This window comes from Andrena cerasifolii, chromosome 13 (genome assembly GCF_050908995.1).
Source record: "Andrena cerasifolii isolate SP2316 chromosome 13, iyAndCera1_principal, whole genome shotgun sequence".
In the NCBI taxonomy this organism is placed as follows: domain Eukaryota; kingdom Metazoa; phylum Arthropoda; class Insecta; order Hymenoptera; family Andrenidae; genus Andrena; species Andrena cerasifolii.
Window position 1 is genome coordinate 10,718,633 of NC_135130.1, and position 21,887 is coordinate 10,740,519.

The 21,887-nt window shown below is 47.9% G+C and overlaps 1 protein-coding gene and 1 long non-coding RNA gene across 9 annotated transcripts in view; one reads left to right on the plus strand and one right to left on the minus strand.

The window, feature by feature from the left end:
* LOC143375803 (uncharacterized) overlaps positions 1–21,887 on the minus strand; it is a 147,148-nt gene that overhangs the window by 78,872 nt on the left and 46,389 nt on the right. The window lies entirely within an intron of this gene.
* Positions 1–21,887, plus strand: part of LOC143375812 (uncharacterized) — a 65,244-nt gene that overhangs the window by 27,563 nt on the left and 15,794 nt on the right. The window contains exons 2-3 of one of the 5 annotated variants that reach the window (XR_013086982.1): positions 4,997–5,149; positions 15,651–15,890. The exons of 1 other annotated variant lie outside the window; for it this stretch is intronic. This is a non-coding gene — a long non-coding RNA (uncharacterized LOC143375812). Of the gene's footprint in view, positions 1–4,996; positions 5,391–5,435; positions 6,043–15,650; positions 15,891–21,887 lie in introns of those variants that run through there. 3 more of the 5 variants (XR_013086983.1, XR_013086985.1, XR_013086984.1) reach the window with 3 other exon arrangements.

Consider the following 21,887-nt stretch of genomic DNA (forward strand, 5'->3'; position numbering starts at 1 on the left):
TCAATTATTTTCCGCGAAACGCTATTGTCTCCTTTTTCAATGGACTTCGCTTAGAATTTTGAAAGTCCTGAATTCGCTACTAATTTATCTGAGAAGAGGCCGAGGAGGCCGGCGTTTGTACAGCTCGCGAATACCCATGTCGAGTCTCTTTTTTTTCTCGCACGGGAAAATCGTTAAGTTGACGACTATGTAGAGAACTCATAAAGAGAAATGCACGACGCGCATGTGTGTTGTGTATAATACGTGAATACTAAAGTCCTGTACACTCGACGTTGCCTGTTTTAATTCAACGCGCCGGGGATAAAGTTATTCGAGGCAACTTCTATAAAAATGTATAAACATTTGCTCGAAGCAAGTAGCACGCGAGCGAAAGAAGCCTGTACATCTCATTATTAAAACATTCTTCTTGGAGCGAAGAAGCCGACAGAGTCAAATGAGCCTTTTATTCCCCAAGATAAACGAACGAATTAATTAGAAATTTCTTCCCTTAAGCAGCCACCGCCCCGCCCGCTGCTTATTATTATTCGCTCGCCAGTATTACTTTTATGAATTATTTTCAAACGGCCGCTGACTTTATTATTCGTAAAACGCTCGTCCACGATGAAACTCAATCTTTTATATAAAGAGAAGAAGATCGTGAAACAGCTCTCGCGAGCTCCCGAAGAAAAATTCACTTGAAAGGAGACTTTATTCGCCCCCGCCCGTCCCTCTTCTATTTTTAACGTCTAATGTGCTTCGCGATAATCGCGATTTTTTCCCCCGTTTTTATTCTTCCCTGGAACGTCTCCTCGCCCACACCCACGCCCCTCCACGTTACTAGAATTCGATTTCTTTCGCACGAATTTCACAATCGCGCTCAAAGCACGGACAGGAAATTCGTTTAAGCTGCCTTCGTTCCCCTTTAATTCCATTACGATTGTCCGTTGCTTCGAATTCCACTTAGCTGGCAGGAGTGACAGTGTCGTTAGCCAGATAGGGGCATAATAGCAAGCTCCGGCCAAATTTTGGCAGTCTCGATTATTCCGCGGCCTCCGCGAATACGAGGCTGTTACTTCGAACTTGCCACGAGGCTGCGACAGAGTTATACGTACCTACGCGGGTCAACAAACTTGATTTTCTTTCGCGAGACAAAGGGGAAAGGAGAAGGAAAGTTGGAAAAGGGTTAACGACGTTCGGCGAATTCACCGCGCGGGAAACACACTTTGAAGTCGAAACGACGGGCCACGAGTGATTAGGGAGTGGAGCCAGCTCGCGCGTATGATCGACGCTAGGCAAATAACGTCTCGCAGGGCCGAATGGCGCGTTAACGAGCGCGCCCTGCGATTAGCTATGATTTTCGAAATCAAGTCCACGCCGGGAGGAAAGATCCGTATCTCGAGCGTGGCGCCACTCCAATTAAACAACGCCCCTCTGTTCCTCCAGATTTGTTGCAGCTTCCCAACGCCAACACTTTTTCGCCTTCCATCCTCCCGACATTACGATCCGTCCGCTCCGCTTTTTAATTTAAACTTGCGACCGCCTTTATGCGCGCTCTATCGATCCCGAATTGTTCCCGCTGCGTTTATAGAGGAAAGCAAAGATCGCAAGGGGGAAACAACGGCCGAGAAGCGATAATTGCGTATTTCTACGCTCGCTTCTTCCCGTGGACACCAAGTTCTTGGACAAACGGGGGATTTCGTTGCAGCGAAACGTCGCAATTCTGTTACGCCCCCCCAGCCGTATTTTACTTTGCGGAACAATAAACGCTAGATTACGTCCGCCGTGAAAAAAAACTTCTCCCGATTTCGACACGAATTCCCCTGATACTTTACGACACTCCGGCGGAGCTAAAAATTCCAGCTGAAATCATCTCTTTCGAGGGAATTAATTTCTTCTCCTCTTTTCCCCCCGCCTTGTTTAATACACTTCGCCCCGGTATATTGTTTCAGCGTGCTCTCCCCGGGGAGATGAAAAAACCTGTTGGCGAAAAAGTTAAACTCGTTTTCCGAGCACATATTTCCTGCTTCTCAAAGTCATTCGCGAGCTGCGGCCGAGGTGATCGGGAAGAGGCATTGCGCGCCGCGAGCGGATGAATTTTCTAATTCGCCGGGGAACCGATAAGGCGGCGAGCCTCGGACAAAGGTGGAATTGAAACGGGAACTTTGGCGCGCGGGCGCCGCGAATCGCATTAATCGCGCGCTAATTCCTGGGCGTTTAATAAACTTCATTCGCGACGGATTATCCCTGGAGGCGGCGTCAGCGATTCCAGCGAAAACTTAACAGGGACGGCTCTGTCGAATCACATTTTAATGAACTGTGTGAATTAATTAAAACTGCTGAATACATTTGAGGCAGCCCGGGAGAGCGTATCGCTATCCTTTTGATGGAAAGTTGGGAGAATAATTTTCAAAGCGAGTCTTCGTTAATTTTTGTACTCCCGGGAGCTTTAATACAGGCAAGAGAGCTCGATTATTCCACGCAAGTCGCAACATAAATTATTTATTCAACCGATGGCCTTGCCGAATCGATTCGAACTTACGGCTACGAGCGAAGTTGCCGCTGAACGGCCAAGTGAATTCCAAAGTTGGCCCTTAATTCCGCGATATAATTCGAGCACGATTGAGCGTGGATTAAGCCGGCTACAAAATCGAATTATCCACGGGCCAACCGCGCGTTTCCTTTCGAAAACCGCTCCTACACGATGGAAGCTGTGCGTTACACTTTTGCTGGATGCACGGTTGCGCAAGATTATTATCGATCGCAGCCCCGGAGCTGAATTCTCAAATAACGCTGCTTTTGTTTCCCCCGGTCGTCGGGGGCCTGTATTAACTCGAATTTCCATCTTTCTCCCCGGCTTTTCCCGGACTCCTCTCCACGTGCCTCTTGAACGTGTCTACTTTAAAATCGTGTATCGAGCAAAGAATTCTCCGGTCTCCTTTTGATCATGCCGCAGCAGACGGAGGGGAAATGCAATTTAACCCGTTGCGTTTCCACTGTTTCCTCTTTTTCCTCCCCCCTCTTTTCATTCCTTTTCGCACAACACGCCAACTGCCAGCTGAAGCGAAACTTCTCGGTCGTGTTTTTCGTAATTTCGAACAGCGTAACTTGCGAACTCGACGTACCGTTAAGTCAACGCACTTAGCGGCATTTTAAGGTGCCCCGATAATTAGCAGCGGCTATCCCGGGCGCTGCCAGGGGCCGCTTCTACACCGTCGAATTAGAAGTGTTACGGCCGCGTTGTTTACAAATCGCGGTATTAGTCGTAGAAAAGAGCGCGCAAAACAAACAGCTCGGCCGCGCGATAACGCGGACAAATCAGATAGGCGGGCTGAAGTAAGAAAAACGCGCGAGCCGGTCGACAAATAAGGATAAATCAAGATTGTCGAGGTAATAAAAAAATATATATATATATATATATCTGCCGAATCAGCCGAGAACACTGTGACTAATCGGACTGTGAATAAGAACGTGACGTCACGTCGGCACGGGACTTGAACGTTGCACCGGTGTTTTCTCGGCCGACCGAAAGAACGAAACGGGAGCGTTTCGTTAGCCGAAACGTCGCGCGATGACGACGGTTCTCGCTGCCTTGTTACCCGTGTCTCTCCGCCTGCAGCTCGCGGAACTGATTATTTAATGGAGCGTATTAAATTGCAACGATGAATTTGTAGCGGCTAATGCAACCTCTGCGGCTGCGGCGAGCGCGGCCCGATAAGAATAATATAAAGATAACGTCCAGCATTTATCGCGTGGACTTAAAGTGTCATATTAAATCGCACCGCGCGGGGAATTAGCGGGAACTCTACCAAAGTTGGAGCTGCACGCTCGCCGCTTTGCCGTTGTCGTTGTACTTGTCGTTGCAAACTACTGACACCGCGCGGCTACCGGTCACATGCACGCGCCCGCGTAACGCAATCCACGACATCGATTAATCCCACCATTACGCGATGGAAATGCAGCTCGCAATCGATCAAACCGTATTCTTTATCGATCGCAATGGAACGCGGACGTTGGAGGCTTGATCGTTAACGGGCTCTTGAATTCGGGCCCAACTATTGCGCAGTCCGAGATAGCAGCTTCTGTTCAACGCTAAAAAGTCTTGGGAGTACGGTTTTCTCTGCTGAAAGATTGGAAGCGAAGGATTTCCGACTCCGTCGAACAGAAGCGGAGGGAAAATTGTAGCGAGCAAGCGAGGGGGAAAGGAACCAGGTTTAAGAGCTGTTGCCTTTGGACAGGTTGGATCCAGCTTGTTTTCAAAAGACACACTCGCTACGGGTAACCCCTCTGAATACCAATTAACGTGAATTACGTGGCTACATGGAATTCGAGACCGTACTTTGTCTCCGTCCCTCCTCCGCCCCTGCAGATGTCTCTCTTTCTTTTTCTACCGCAGAGCCAGAACCAACCTCTGTGTCCTCGTCCTTCTCCCTCGCTTCACACTCTCTCGCGCGGCTCCGTAATTAATTTGTGGTGGTCCAGACGCGGCGAGGACGCGTACACACCCCGGTTTTCTTCCTTTTTAATGCGATTTCTAGCCTTGCCCGGGCGATTTAGTCCACCCCAACTGAAACGCAACTGTCAAAGAAAATTATCCTCCGCTGAACGCGCACCACCCAACGACGTCGATTTAACGATTGGAAAACGTTTTTAAATCGCTCGATCTCCGTTTGGAAATGCTAAATCGGATATTTTCTCTTGCGTTAACACCTGCGCATTCCTACCACCCTATATCGCGCGGAACGGCTTTTCTACAATTACTCGGAAGGTTAATAAATATCCCGGCACTGTCCCGCTTCTCTTTTTCTTCCTTCTTCCGTCTCAGCACAATCCATTGCAATGACGGAGCACTTGACAGCGTCGCGATAAAATCAGGAGCGCGCGCGCACACCGATGCAGAATAGCAGCGCAGTTTAATTGCTACTTTGCTGCGGCTCGTAACGAAGAATTCGGTTTGGACAATTATGATTTATGGAACTGCGCCGGCATAATGCAGATTTAACCTTTACTCTGATTTCAGGCCACCATCGACGCTGGAACGACTTCGCGCACTTACGCTCGCTGTAATATTAATGGGAGTATTGCTGATCCTCCTTCAACAATATTCAAAGCGAGTTGTAGCAATTTAAAGTTTCCGAGGAATCGAGATAAAGCTACAGAAGTGTTCTTGGAGGTAATTCCAGGATTTTTTAAGAGGGCAAACTTATTCCCTCGTAAATTTCATCTCGGCGAGTTTGTTGAAATTTTTAACACGAAGAGGAGTCGGACTGTTCTCCTCCGTTCATCGATTTCATGCAAAGTTATTCTGTTTGCCTGACTTCCTCCCGAAAGAGAAACTCCGCAGCACAAATTACAACATTAATTCAATTAAACTTTAGTTACGCCGTTCAGTATTAAAGCGCAATTTCAACATTCCCCGTGCTCAAACATAAATCAATCTTCTCCTTTTCAAAATCTAGAACTCCTAGTTCCTCCAATAAATTTAAATACACAAAAGGGGAGTAGCGGAGAGGAACGTTCCAGCGTTACAAAGTGTTTCCCAAAAATTAATTACAGCGATCGTTTCCATATCGAAGGTAATAACGTTTCCCAATATTTGATAACAGCCGATCCAATAATACTCTCCAGAAATTCTCTCTACAACAAGGAACGATCATCCACGGAGTCCCGAAAAAAAAACAAAAAAAAAAAGAAGACAGAAATATTTATCGAGAAAAATCGTTCCACGTATCCACGTATTTTCGAAAAAATATCCCGCACCTGCACGCCACTGGCGCACTGTAATCCAGCCTTACGCTAAATCTAAACAGCCTAGCGCGACAAGTGAAGTTGGAAAATTGCTCCGCAACACGATTTATGATTCGGCGAGGACAGGAAATCGCTACGCGAGCGGATTAATCATGATTAACCCCGCGGCCACGCTGCCATAATCGTTTGCAATTCATTTCTATTCTCCCAGGCAGACTGATAACACCCCGCTAATCGAGTCGAACGCATTCCCTCACCCACGAGTTGACAAAGAGGATTAACAAGTACACCCCTAAAAGTGCCCCGCGAAAGGAGATCCTATACGTATCTACTCCGTTACACCTGTGCGGGGGAAAGAAAGACCCATTTCCACGATCTCGCGAAGGAGACGTATTCTGATGCAATCGTGGGCGTGGATCAAATCGTCTTATTAATACACCCGCCGCGAGGGGAGGGAAGGAGCCGCGCAGCCCCAAAAGATCATCCCTGAAGTCATTATCGTCCCTTGGAAAAAGCAAAAAGGATACGTGTATATACACACACACGCGCGTACACATTCACGCACACGTGAACGCGTCGGCAATGGGAATTCACCCCTCTGAAAAAAGTTGGTTTCATGGTCGGGAGTCGGGGTCTCGAGTATTGACAATGAATAGTTTTCTTCCCGTGGCAAAAGGCCGGGGCTGGCGGGGTGTGGGGAGGGAAGAGAGCGAGGGGAAGCGGAGAAGAGAGAGCTCCGTCGTTCGCTCGCATGCTCGCTGACGGAGCAGAGCGAGAGAGGGGCAGGGAAGGAGAACATGTGGCTCGAGCGAATAGCTGTGAGCGAGACAGAAGCGCTTTCGGAGGGGGGAAACAGAAATATAGAGAGATAAAGACACATGGAGAGACAGAATGGCAGATGGAGGGGGCGGGGGGGGAGGGTGGCGGAGGGAGACAGAGGGGGGGAGAGAGTGCAACAGCCAGAACAAGAAGACGAGTAGGAGCGAGAACGCGCGATAGAATGAGAGCGATGAGGGGAATGGAGGAGGACAGAGGGAGTAGCGAAGGTGGGGAAGATTTGATAGGAGGGATGGGTTACCATGGAAACGCGTCGTACTCCCAACCAGCTCAGATAGGATATATAGGTGTATATATATGTGTTTACATACCTACATTAGATACATACATTATAGTATTATACGGCACATGTACAAGATACTCGTACGAGAAGAGCCGTAATTTGTAAGTCGATTTCCTCTTTTCTCTCTCTCTCTCCTCCCTCCCTCTCTCTTTCCGCTCGTCGCAGTGCAGTGCATCTTAAATGTTGAATTAGTATAACGTTAAATGTTAATATTTTACACCAACTATTTTTCCTCTCTCTCTTTTTTCCCCTGGTTTTACGCGCAAGTGAAATACCTGCGCGCGCGCGCGCGTGTATTTGACAAAGTTTAATGATATTTCTACGCCGCTGTAAAGCACAAGCATATATTTCCCGGGTTTAATTAATTTCGAAGACAATTAATTTTATTGGAAATAACGGAGCAACAACAATTTACGCGATAAAAATAATCTCTCGAAATTGCGAGTCAATACAACGATGAAATATATTTTAACGAATATTCGGTATTTAAATCAACTCTGTCGAAATGAAACTGTGATGTTCTGCGCGCCCAGTTTACAATTTCATTTTTGAATTCGCGTTTGATAAAACGAAATACCTAGCGAGGGAAGGAAAAATAAAAAAAATAAACACGCGATATTAGAGAATATTTGGTAGCGACGTTTGCAGAGATGCGATAATTGCTTTGCCGTATCGAATAGGCGTAGATAAATATCGGACTAAATGATCGCCTTGGAGCTGCTCGCATAAATGTAGATCAATCCGATTGACTCCCTATTTACACAGTCAAAGGCGAAAATCAGGAACAAGCTATGCAAAGATGAACGATTCATGGGTCAATGAGGCCTTAGAGATACTTTAGAAATACTGTGTTCCCCTCTCTCCATAACCGAGCTGGAGTCCGGGAGGGCGCAATGGCGTAGACCACCGCCAACAGAAATAGAATTCCAATAAAGCAGGTTTTCAAGTGATCACGTGAAAAGCTTGCTCCTGCCCGCCGCACGACCAAACACACTCGCGCGCGGGCGCGCGTTTGCATGAATTTGAATAATAATCGTGTTACGTAATTCGAGCAGATTACGAAACCGTTTTATCTCTCCTGTTAATTACGCCTCTTATTACAAATTGAAAACACGCATTCCCGCCTCTATCTGCGGGGAGTATCGTGTATCAATATTTACACTAATTAAAAAAAAAACAAAAAAAAAATAGAAGGAAAACTGGAAACTCAGCAGAATCGAAATTTCGAAGGAACGCGTAATATCGGCGTGCAATGTAGTTTGCGCACGCTAAAAACTAATAGCCGGAAAACTCGACAGATTTTTTTCATTTCACCCCTGGCATTTTTATTCATAACGAAAACACGCCCGCGTATCGCCAGCGAAACAGATGCCGCGATTTCGCGAGAACGGTTAATATTCAACGCGGTAAGCCTACAGTTCTTTTGAAGACGCGGTTAAAATAGGAATCCGAAACATTTATCTCGACGACAAACCCCCCCCCCCCCCCCTCCCGCTTCCATCTATCCCCACCGTCGAGTGCCGTGCACAAGAATCGAGAGAGCCTTTGGGACTGCAAAATCGATAATTATTAATCGTCCCACGGTAATTACGGAACGATAAAGTAAACTGAATTTAACTCGATACTTAACCGCAAATATGTACCTGCCGACCTCCCTCCGCCGATCCCTCCGCACCTCCGCCACTGGCCCACCCTCCCCGCGGCCGCTAACACATCGTAAAGGTTTCGATAATATTCGAATCCGTTGAATGCACGTTTGTACGCTATATATCGATCCCGTGGAACTCGACGAGGAAGAAAACGAGCAATATAACCGAAGAATGCTCTATTGAAAGCTCGTCGAATGGAGGTTAGGATATCCCGATATCAGGGCGCGCGGAAGCGTCTTGAGACTTTTCATTACGATTTGAAATTAAAATCTGCTCCCCTCGAATTTCCACGGGGCGATTACCGTGGCTGATAATTTCGCGACGCGGTCTGTCACGTGCTCGGGCCCGATTCTCGCGGGCGCGCACGCGCGACCGCTCATCATTATATCGCGCGTTCATTATTACGCGGACAGGTTAATTTTATTAGGACCCCCACCACCGCCGCCGACGCCACCCTCCCGAAGGGGGCGGCGTTCTTTTTCTCTTTCCCTTTCATTCGTTAACGATCTATTTTTCTTGGCATGCGGAGCTTCCCCCGGAGCGTGAACTGGTTTCGAACGAGTGCCGTGCCTTTTACGTTTTCTGGTTTTTGTGCTCCTCACGGAGGGAGACAAGGGCCGACGACTTTTAATGGACGACAGGGCGAGCTCCATAGGCGTAAACCGCGATTGTATTCCCCGTTTCAGGGTGTAATATTCCATCTACTACGACCGTCAGATATACGATAAGGCGAGGAACGCTAGCTGCTTTCGGGCAGCCCTCTTCTCTTCGGCCCCTCGGAGTTCCTTTGACTGTTACGGCTAGAATAATATTTCTGGAGGCTGACGAGCGGCCCATAAATTTCTTCTTACCACCTCAAGTGTCATTCACGTTTTATCAGTTATCGTTAATGTGTTTCTCGGTCTCCGGAGTAACAGAAAGACGCCGCGTCACTCTCATCCCCTTTATTTTATTCAGCGGAGCTCATCGATCTTCCGTTCGCAGCTGATACCTACTCCATCAGGTCCACAATCGTGTAACACGTATAATATCCTCTCGCCGCGCGAACCGTGCCCTCCCACCTTCGCCGGAGTATCGTTTGACGTTTCTCCTCGTGTAAACGATAAAAATATGAGCCGGTGCTGGAGGTGGTGGCATTTATTACTCTCGACCCGCTATTGATCTTCCCAATCCGAACTCTCTCGTGTAATTGAATAATGCAACACGGCATTATTACATCGACTCCGTTACCGTATTTCCTGTTTTAACCGCGCGTTTCAAAATAGTGCTTATGCCGTGCGAACTGCAATATTATTAGTCGCGGAACCGAGGTGGAGGAGGCTTGCTGTTGCTGACATTTAGCGGTTTATTAATCGATACATTCTCTCCGCCGCGCTTTAGCGTTTCATGCGAATGTTACTCCCCTAATAGCCCTCCTCTCCGCTCGTTGCAGTTCGCGTTATTTCGTTTGTCGTTCGCGTTACTTAACTCGACCGCTGCAGAAGCATCGGGGTCCGTCTCTTTCCAAATGTACCTCGTTAATTTTAAGTGGCGCGTAAGTCCCCGATGCTCGATAGCGTCGGGCTTGAAAAAGAAGAAAAACGTACCGAGGGACGGTTAATGACGAAAACCGGCAATATAAAATTCAATCGGGGGGGGGGAAAACGATTCTTCGAACCTTCGCGCGGTTAAACAATCGATTTACATTTGTAATTCCGCTGGATCCGCCGCGGCTTCTCATTAGCGAACAATACGATATAAATGAATGACAGATGGGTATACATCGAACGTGCCTTTCGTTCGTTCGGCGATTATCGGGAGCACGGTTTGAGACACGTTTGCTATGGACTCGTTCGAACGGTTCGATAGGGAAACGAGAGCGGACTAGCAGCGGAGAGGGACGAGGGGGGGGGGGACAAATTGTACGAATTCGATTGCTTTACTTGACTTCTACGTCATATTTCCTGTAACCGTATCCCACTCCCGCTCTTTTCAATTAACGCGGGGCATTCGTCAAGCGAGCATAGAAGCGAAACGTGTACTTGCTTAAAAAAAACTCCCATAAAATCCCGCGTCCTGCGTGCGTCGTTATCGCGATGAAAGAAACAATTACAAAGAGCCGTGTGTACACACCTTTCACAGCCGAGTGGTTAACGCGCATAGGCACATAAGGTAACCGATAATGCGTTAAGTAAGCTGGCTGGACGTGGAAGAAAAGGGAAGGCAGCGACATTCGTGTTGGTGCAAAGCAAGAGGTATTTGTTATCACTTCGCCCACGCCTCGGTGCAAGTAATCATTTCACCGTGAAGGAGCATCGCTTTTAAAAATACCGGCCCAAAATAACCGGCTCTTCTACGCGCGGCAGCTTTAAATAAAAACGAAGAGAAAAAAACAACCTGCCTCCGAGCGAATTACACTCTTAGGCGCGTTGCGGGGCCACTTCATCCGAGGCTTTTCAATTGCGAGCCGCCTAAATATATGCGAGCGGTACGTGCTAATGCTTCGATCCCCGATCGAAATCGATCCCCGCCTTTTAATTCTCGCGTCGTTTCTTCCGTTCAAGAGCTCCGCGGACCGCCGAAAACCGGGGAACCTTTTTTTTTTCAGAGCGTTTTTAACGTTGGCTACATTCTCAATTAAACGGGGCCGCATGAATATGCAGGTGATTGCTGGGTATTTTTTAAAAATATCCACCGGCAAGGATACAGTCACGATTCCAAAACGACGTTTCCAGGGGAATTGAAATCTGGATTGGTCGCGGCCGAGGCGAAATAAAAATGCAAATAAAATCGAGCGCTGTTAAAATCTATTTCGAACGGAATCAATTGGTATCCATTCGTAAGTGAAATAAACTGAAAACCACCGTGGATGGGAGCTGGCTGAATAAATAAATGCATTGAGCAATCCGCCTAAAAATTTAATCCCGTCCAACGAAAAGTTCCATTCGCCGCTGAAAGTGGAATGAAATTGGAAGAAAACGAGGGTTACGTGTCGCGTGTCCGTTTCAAATGTTTTCAAGTTTGCGGGACGAAATGGGAGGGCTTCGTGCGACGCGTCCCCCGCGTGTCAATCGTTAACAGTACCTTGTCGAATGATTATTTAACAGAAAGTGAATCCAGCGATAATCGCCACGACATAAACGTTGAGAGAGAAAAAAAAGAAACACTCGCTGCTGCCACGACGAGAAGCTGAATACGTTTCCCGAGACGAGTGTCGGTGAAACAATTTCTAAAGGCTCGACAAGCCAGCGGTGCTCAAGCGGGACGAGGCAGCCCCGGCGAGCCGTTCATTTTTCTCGAATCTCGTTAGGAGGACGGAAAAGGCACCGCTTCCGCGCGAAGATTGACGATTTAATTTAAGAATTCCCCATTCAGCGGGTTCCTTCTGCCTCCTCTCGGGGATATATACGCGAATTTTCCTCCGGTTTTCCTCCGAAAGAACCAAGCGGTGCTCAGCCATTACGACCTGCCCGCCGGAGAACCGCTGCGGTAAACTAGCGACGGCTTTAAAACGTCTCCAATTTCACTTGAAACACGCAACGAAAGTTCCAGGCGAACGAACGCGAGCGTCGCTGATCGCGGGGGCGCGACGAGCCCCCGAGAATCGGGGAATCTTTGCGTCGCGTAACTGTCTTAATAAATCTGGAAGGACTCGTGAAAGGGGGTTGACGCGACAACGACGCTTGGACGAATGAAGCGAGTTCAACGGGCGTAACACTTTGCAGCGGAAGAATTACGCTGCCCTTAAAAGACACCGTAATGTCTCCGGCACTGAAAAGGCAGTGGAACAGAGTAATCCCTCAAGTTTTTTTGCCTTTAAATAATATTCAAAACGATTGTGCGATTAAATTGCTCGAGTACTCGGGGAAGAGAGACCTGAATGCCTATTGCTATTACAGAGGGGAAAGAACAAGAGGCAACGATCCTCGAGGAACGACGGAGCGAGAGGGATCGAAGGAGGACAGGGATCAATGGGGAACGTCAGACAGAGGCGGCGAGATCCACTAGGCGCTAGACGGAACGGAGAAGGAGGAGCGGCGAGGGACGAGGGGAGAAGCTGGGAAGCGAGAGAAACACAGCGAAACAGAAGTTGTACGACGAGGAAGGAGTTAAATAGCGAAGTAAAGGATCAGAGAGGGAGAGAGAAGGCGAGACGGGGGTCGGCAGAACGAGACAGAGAAGGAGCAGAGGGGAAAGGAGAGATATTAGGAAAGTGAGAGAGCTAGAGGTTGTCAGAGAGACAGAGATAAGAGGGTTAGAGGAGAGTCCCTTCCATTCTCGGTTAGGGAGAGTCCATACACAGTTGTGGAGTTGGTCAAAGGTTACTATACAAGCAACGTGTGCGACTGTGTATTAGAATTATCCAATCCCACCCAGGCTGTACAGGCTAAACACGTAATGTACAGTAGCGCGCAAAATTACCTTCTTCGCGAAACTCTTTCCTCCCTCTTCGCGTCTTCCCGCATCTCGCCACACATTTGCGCCTCCGCGTGACTGATTAAAATTCGGCTAAAATTTCTTTCCCCTGTAACGCTAACGGCGAGCTATATGTTTCAGCCGAACCACCGGCCCTACTGAATTTCTTTTACTCCTCCCCCGTTCCTAACGCTCTATTTTCAATATGAGATTTTAAGCCGCGGTTGCTTTAATGCCGCGCCGTAAATTCGGATTTTAAACAAGCGGCCGGTGCTAATGAAATTAGTCTGGTAATTATTGGCACGAGGGTGTGCGCGACGCGAGTCCATTTTAGGACGCGAAGCAAGTCCTCCTTAAACGGTCGATTCCAGCGTGTCAGATTCTTTCGGTGCTCGTCAAATATTCAATTACCGTGCAAGAGAGCGGTAAAAGCAACGCGAATAAACGTGCACGAGGCCATAAAGGAGGAGGACCTTGAAGAAAGATGGCTGTAGCTCCGCTCCGCGTCGGCCAGCGGGCTGAATAGGCGACTTGACATAATATAAAATCGCTTCACCAAAGGGAAATATTTCAGGAAGAATTATCTTTGTATTCCCTGGCAGGGAATCGACATGGCCCTTCTTCCTTCGTTTAATCAAACTCCCTTCCACCGAGCAATTTCCCCGGTTACTTCCAGGCCTGAATTTTTAAGAACCCAGCCCCCCGTCGAATCCTCCGACCGCTAACCAAACCGACGAGGAAAATCAAATTTCCCCGAATCCCTGCAACAAACGCCCGTCAGCTTTAGAAAAAAAAAAAGAAGTAGACCTCCGATCGACATACTAATTGATCGGTAACAAGAGGGCGCAGAATCGCAATGATTACGCGCGAGCCAGGGCAAAAAGAAGCGTGGAAAAGTGATTGGAGCCGGGTGGACGGAAATAAAAAGGAACTCGACGAAAGTGACTCTTTTTACTTGGCCTGGCATTGTAGCGTTCACGAGGGCACTCTGTATTCGTCTAAGTAAACCAAGAACGAAAGCGTCGCCGCCAACTGTCCAACCCACAAATCCCACACGAACGCGGGCCGCGATGCGCGCGTGATGGTGAGCAGGTAAACACGCACACACTTGCCCCGCCGGGCGTGTGAACGCGCCTTAAGCATCTGGTCGTGGCTGGACACATCCGTCGGCCACGAAAGTGCATGAGAGCAAACACACAAACGTACCCCGAACCTGTCGAGGGGTTCGAGAGATCGGGATCGCCCTGGCTACTCTACCTGCAGCAATTTAAAGGTTAATGTCGCCCCGAACGACCGATATAAACCCTTTCCTCGTCATTATCGTCGTCGATATTATTGCCGCCCGGGCCCCCGATCTAGCCCCGTCGTTTCTTTCTTTCCTCCGCCTTCCACCGATGGGACGCGATCGGGGACTTTCACCTTCGTCCGGCGCTGAGCGAGCTCCTTCGCGTCTGGTGGTCCTCGCGTGGACCAGCGCACTAATCACACTAATTTCATCGAGTAGAATCGCCAGCGGAGGGAGTTCTTGGGCCGTCGGGTCCCTAGTAGCATTTCTGGTTGGCCCACAGTATCCCCAAGTTGGGAACTAGTTGGCCATCAAAATGCCAACAATAAATGCTGCTAGGGGTGTAGGCACCGAGAACTTTAGTTTCTCAGGGAAAAGGTCCTTCGCGAAAAGATATGCCCTGTGGGATTAGGGGCAACATGTTTATCGGCGCTCATAACTCGTCGCGTTCGTTTCAGCGAGCCCTGAAATCGGTTCTTTGATTACCCATCAAAATCCATTTTGTGCCATCGAGCGGCTTCCTCGGCAGCCTGACGGCAAGCAATAAAACGCTACGTAAGACGAGGAGAACTGGCGGTCATCACGAATTCGATCGTACCGTCGACTACTTATGGACCAATTTTTCTCCGGCCCCTCGTCCCGGAGGGGGAGCGGAGGACGGGATGAAAAACAGTCCATTACGAGCGACGATGGAGAATATTGTCCAGCCCGTCGAATTAATCGCGATGACGAATAATGATTGATTTTTTAGCCTGTCAGGTTGGCTCGCGGAAAAAAAGGAAAGGGGAAAACCTGAGAAGTTTAATCAATTAATGGGCAACGGTGGAGCGGGGTCATTAAATTGCCGACTCCTGTCATAATCTATCTCACCTCTGGTCGGTTAAACTTGGCTAATAATTCGCCAGATTGGCGGCGGCAGTAGGCATGCGCAACAAAAACCAATAATACTGGCTCTCTCTCCACTTACCCATACAGAGTGGCTCTACACCCCGCTCTATAGCCTCCGTTCGGTACCCCCGTGGTCCACCCTAACCCCGACATCATCCCCGGCAACCATGCGAACCACGCTGCAGCAACAACGTACCGACATCGTGCCACTAGAGATGGGAATAAACTTGACTCGTACGACACGTTTCGGCTGCCCCCTCGGATTTCATTGCCACGCGAATTACACCCCTTATACCACCTCGCTAAAGTATACTCATGATTCGTACGAGAAGAATCGATCGGTTTGCCGCGAGAATGTTTGGACGCAAAAGCTATTTGCATGCCGCGATTGTACACCGCTCGCTCGGGGCGCGACTATGTGGAACAAGCTTTCTACCGTGTTCGCTCGATTTATAATTAAAAACAATTCGTCGAGACACGGAGAGGCAGCTGCAATACAGTGTAATTATAGACTGTTGTATTATGTTACTTTCTACGTTGGAATATAGGTTACCGTAATCCATCCTCATTACGCTTCTTACGCTTTCAGATGTATCAAATTCAAATGAATTAATCAACGCTGTTTCCGCACATTGTGGAAGCAGGCGCGCCGAGCGCGTTTCTTCTGAAAGCAATTAAAAGTTCGGGCGCCTAGGCTCCGTCTTCGATCCAACAAATCATACTTGTCCCATTTCTGTCGACGCCCGACGCGCCGTATCAACTGCTCCAATCGACTTCGATTCGCAAACAGTCCCTCGGATCGATCTGGGATTGCCAACTTCTTTTTCGGGAAAATATAGCAGGTTTACGGCCAAATGTGATAAAAAAAATATACTACCTTTCAGAGGAATGTGGTTCAAAATGAGACTGCGTTAAAACAACGCCATCTTATTTTTTAAATGGACATTTTTTGTACCTAGATCGATCCCACGTACACGCGGCGGTGTTTTAATATATCTGCATCGAGCATATGCCCCGCCGAATTTGCGCAAGTCTCAGGGAACGCTTAATGGCCAAAAATTTCCGTTTTATTTGAACAATGCCACGAATTTACTCGGCAGCGGAGTGTACTCCGTGTCTTTGCACATACCGCGAGTACATCTAATTAATTAGCCCCCCGCGGGCCAACGAGAGCACAGCGCCGCCGATCCTAGCCACGCGGTGATTGTCTGCAGGGGCATTTTGGATCGCGGCGCGGCGGCATGCCCGTCAAAATCGGGGATCGATATTCGACAGTGATCGATGGTACGATGCCATTCCGACGGCTTAAGGGTTAAACTGGACCGAGCTTGGAGTTTAGTCGATTTGTGGCGTTAATGGATTTGCATCGATCCGTCGATTTAGCGCTCGGCGAAGGGAACGACGGTGGTTTTATGGATGCTGGAAAAAAGGAGCCGGGGAACCGAAGTGTTGCATCATTTGACTGGCGCGTTTCGCGCGGGCGTATCGGCCAGGAAATTTGCGCTCCGCGCGAAACATTGAATAGAAAGAAACAATTTCAGTTCCTCCGTGTAAACGCTCGCGGATTTAATACCATTCGATTCGATATTGATTGCTGATTGAGAGGCGCGGCGGAAAAAACAGGAATTTCTACGCATAGAACCTGAAATATTGAACCAGGAAAATCCCTAAATTCTGTTCCCCAGCCATGTTTGCCGTCGCGGCAGCTACGACCGAAATGAAATCACATTTCGTTTAACAGGTACATGTCTGGCTCGCGTCGCGAATAAAACAAGGCTCGCTTGATCATTTCATTGAGTTAATCGGCGGGCTAATCGTTGAATTAAATATTTTCCTAATTATACCGGCCGGCGATTTTGATCGCGTGCGTCGCGAATGGTAATTGAACGTCGCGCGTAAACGAGAACTACTCGGAGAAATACGCGCGAAGGAAATTCGGGGGAAAAATTCCGGTTTCGCCGAAAGGAACGGGGGTCGACGCAAACAAATCGATTCTGCCAATTCGTGCGAGCTTTGTGAGTCATACCTGCATGAAGCATTGCCACTGTGCGGACGTGGTTATGTAAGTCGCGCTTCTGAATAGGAGCCTTTACAAACGTTGCATCGATTTTTGTGCGTGTACGTACACAATCACTGGCTTCGGGCACAAAGTGGAATTAAAATGCTCGCCGTACCACCGACGTCGCACTCCTACGCGGTCTCGAAAATAGAATCAAGCACGCGTTTAAACGCGACGGATAATTATATAATTATTTACAGGCTGTTTATTCAGCACAGCGTGAATCTGAATAAACCAGATAATTGTATTGAAATTTTATTCCGGTCGTTTGTATTTTAAACAAACCGTCGCCCAGATAAATCCGAGCAAGTGGATGTTATTCCTGTTACCCCTTTAATATCGCTTCCCCTCTGTTTCTCTCGCGCTGGCATTTTTCGTTACATTCGCAACAACGACTCTGCGCGCGCCCGGTAAGGACAGAAAATCTGTAAATATTTATGAAGCAATCTTGACGGCGTTGCGCTTTGGAAAACGTTCTCGAAGCGCGTTAAGCTGCGATTATCGACAAATGCAATCGACGTACGTACTTATATATTTCTCTGTAATTCTCCTCTGTCAAACATTCCCGCGAATAAATAGAAAAGCGCGTTGTTAGGAAAGCCTCTGTTTCGTTAGCGACGTTATTTCTTTCCGACGCTTTACCGCGCGATATTGCACGCTGGGAGAAGCTACAATGGGGATACGCAACAACGAAATTCTCTGTAGAATAAAGGGGCACAAAGTAGAAATTTTACGGGACAGTTAGTCACTATTTAAATGAAATTTCCTCCGCCCAGGCCCCTGCTTCCTGTTGTCCCTGTGGCGAACGTTAATTGCATACATTTCCATCTTAAGCATTTTTACTGGCAAGTAATATTTCGTAGTCGGGACGTAACGGAACAGCCGGATTCGCGTACAAACGTGCCCCAGTTCCGTTGCAATTCCCCGGACTTTATTTCGCTAATCGCCTTACGCGACAACCGCGTATCGCGTAATCGTTTCTCGCCCTTTCCTCTCCATTCGCTCCACCCCCAATTACACCCGCGTTGTCCCGGACCCTCGAAATTTTTCCGAAACTTCTCGGCCGAGCTTCCGTCGGTTTCGGGCCGCCACCGATTCGACGACAGGCTGCTCGAGATTCGATAACAGTCCCGAAGGGAGGCACTCGGGGTGTATCAGAAACGATTTGTCACACGTTGCGCGGAGTTAGTCGGCGGGAGTTAGGTGCCATTTATTCCCGAAAGGTCTCCCGGGGACGCCCGGAACGGAATAAACGCGGACTTATTATTCTGACGAAGCACGGGATCGCTTCGAATGGGCCAGGCGCTAAAGTATCGGCGGAAGATGGGTTGTAGATAGACGACCGCTCGCTGGCGGAGGAAAAGACAGGTTAATCGTGTCGTGTGCGCAGGGCTTAAGGGTACGTTCACCCGATCGCGGATTCCCCATCGTTCTCCGCACCACCAGCCGAACAACAAGCAACTGCGTGCACGCGAATTCCACGAGTTTTATTTAGAACATTGAATTATTCTAACGCGACGAATGGCATGCTCGGCTGGACGGTCGAAGGAGAAAGGGGCGGCCGCGAGGAAACCCTTTCGCTATTTATCGAATGAATTATGCAGGCCAATTGGACCCCCCCTCGCGAGTGTAAAACGAGGCACGTCCCTCTGCCGATTCGATGGAAACGACGACGACGACAACGGAAAGCCCGCGATAATTTCCAATGCCCGTGGAAACTGCACGCGGGGAATCCGCTTAATGATCGGAAGAATATGAGAAAACTCCAGGGAGCCGCTCCGATAATTAAATAACGATAACGGGGAGTCGTTCGTCAGCAATTTCCTGATTAATAAACAACAACAACGCCGACCGTTCCCGGCCGCGATCTCGCGATTAAGGGGAGGTTCTGGTCTAGAGCCCCAAAAAATAGGTGATATATAGGAATTAATTAAAGGAAAACTACTATATATAATTTAATGGGACTTGTTGCATTGTATTAAGGATGTCTTATGTTATAGAAATATATTTTTTGTTTTATAATTAATCAGTGCAAACAGCCCTGGGGAGTCGTTAAAGTTAAGGCGTCAAAAAATTGATCCAAATCGGTGGGACCTGTATCTCTAAAAGTTATTATCCGATTCGACTGAAACCTTTTTTATTTTGAAGATTATTCTTTTTTCTAGGGGGGGGGACTAAAAAAAATTACAAAAATTACATTTTTTTTAAAAATAACGACACTTCACGTTTGAAATCACTTTTCCCTGTATTTTTCGTCCTTTCAACGCCTTTAAAAATTATAAATTTTCAACTTTTTGTAATTTCTTTTAGTTCCCCCCCTAGCCAAAAGAATAATCTTCAAAATAAAACAAGTTTCAGTCGAATCGGATAATAACTTTTGAAGATACAGGTCCCACCGTTTTGAGAACACTGTTTCGAGAAAAACGCATTTGAAGTTTTACGTGAGCGCCGAGTAGCCGGTTGTGACCCATGTATTTGCCGCGACTCAAATGCCTACAACTTGGGGAATTTTACGAATTTCAACAAATCCTTTCAAACCCGTATTCCTAAAAGATTGAACATTCGAAAAATGATATAAAAAAAATCGACATTTAGACCAGAACCTCCCCTTAAAGTTTTACGTGAGCGCCGAGTAGCCGGTTGTGACCCATGTATTTGCCGCGACACAAATGCCTATAACTTCGGGAATTTTACGAATTTCAACAAATCCTTTCAAACCCGTTTTCCTAAAAGGTTGAACATTCGAAAAATGAAATAAAAGAAAAATCGACATTTAGACCAGAACCTCCCCTTAATGCCGATAGTAGCTACCTGAAATCAGCTTGCAAACAGAAGTGGGTAGAAGCTTGATTAGCCGCGCCACGAGTCAGAAACAGTGTAATCGCCCGATTATATTAATTCAACGGGGGCCATTTAATTCTCGAGCGTGGGAAGTAAAGTAGCGGAGCGTTCTCGAAATTATGGGATCGTATTTCGGCGAAAGAGAGATGAAAAAATGAAAGAAATTTTGTTCTTCAACGTTCTAAGACGCGAAGTTATCAGTACTGTTTATTCTTTGGAATCTGCGCACTTTTATTCGGGCCAGCGAGGGGGAGTTGTTACGGCGTTGCACGAATAAGAATTTCTTCATTACGCCGGATTTACAGCGGACCCCGGCGGACGCGCGGAGGAGAGGGCCGCCTTCGCAGCGAAGGCGTCGCGGCGCTTATCACCCGGGTCCCTTCTCGCCCTTCTATTTCGCCACGTCGTTTATGCGCGGCCGAGTCAAGGAATTGTCCGTAATTGCCGTTTTCTTTTAAAGAATTCGCAGCGAGGGAAATAAAATGAAATCAGAGCTGGATGGATGGAAGCGGAGCTGGTAAGAGGGCGAAACAGAGAGCGCGAGGGTGCAGAAGGGAGCCAGTAATTGCATGCTCTCGCCGGTCGATCCTTTTGTCTTTCGCCGCCAAATCGCTTTAGTCGCGCAATTTTCTCGCGGAGTTTCGCGCGGACGATTCCGAGACACCCGGTAGCATTCAGCGGCGGGGGAAGGTGACTAGTGGATACTCGATTAAAAGGACATCATCGACGATCGTGCCCGTGAAACAGAAAGCTGTGGAAAATATTATGCGAGCGATTTATCGCGACTCGTCCGTGTCGCGTGTAATTGACGTGATTGATGAACACGCGCGAACAATCGAAGGGTTCGATTCATCAAGACTATCGAGGAACAATGTTTATCCGACAGCTGCAGGGCGTCCCGCTTTTAATTTATTCCCAGGCCCAGAAAGGGTTGCGGTATACGCAGGCGCGCACCCTCCGCGACTCCCTCAATTATCTTCGGAATTATAGTTGCTCGAGGCCGAGCGATGCCAATATCTGTTTCGCAAGCGTTATATTTTCGTCGGCTCTGGCGATCAATCGGGACGAATAAAAATTTTCGCCGCACGGTTTTTCCACTATTTCATCTGGAATTTACCGAGCCCCTGGTTACTCGGTGGCGGCTACTTGATATTTCCAAGTAAATCTGAGAATACGATACACCCAGAGGGATCGAAAACAGGGATCCCCAATTTCACAGATTTTCGACCTCCGTAAACCGTGGCGAGTACTTCTTAGCTCGTTTAATAGCATTCGAACTAATTACGCGAAGTGCATTAATAGCCGCGGTGCAATTAGTCCGAAGTTTCGAGCCGGCGGCTTGTAATAATGCAACAACCAGGGAAATATGCTTGGATGGAGGAGCCGCGGGAAAATCCATGGTATTTCTATAACCTTTGAATGCGATAAACGAGTTTCCTTAATTAATCGACTGGTCGCGGACGTAAAACGTGCATCCAGCGGCGTTACGAGGACGGAGCGATGATGCTCGTGTCGCTCGTCCGCGGAGGCACGCGGCTCGTACGTGTGTCGCGTTTCATAAAACTAACATTTAAGCCGGGGAATGCATTATTCATTACGTCATTTCTGCGGACAGTATTAGAACGTAACCTTGCCCGGCCCGCGGATACTTATTTCTACATACGGCCATCGCATAATAGAATGTTACGCTTTAAAAACTAGTTAGTAACAGGCGACGAGTATTCGATCACCTTTTTTTCTTCCTTCGTTACGTGATCGATAACCGCCCGTACGAAAGCAGTTGCAGCGGCATAGTATCTTTAGTAAGCTAATTGAAAAGTGTAGGAGACTGTGACCAGATAGGGTGAAAAAGGGTGGGTGTATCGTTAGATTCATTAGAGCGAATCCTTTAACACTTTCTTGCCCTTAATAGTCTTGTACCTGCTC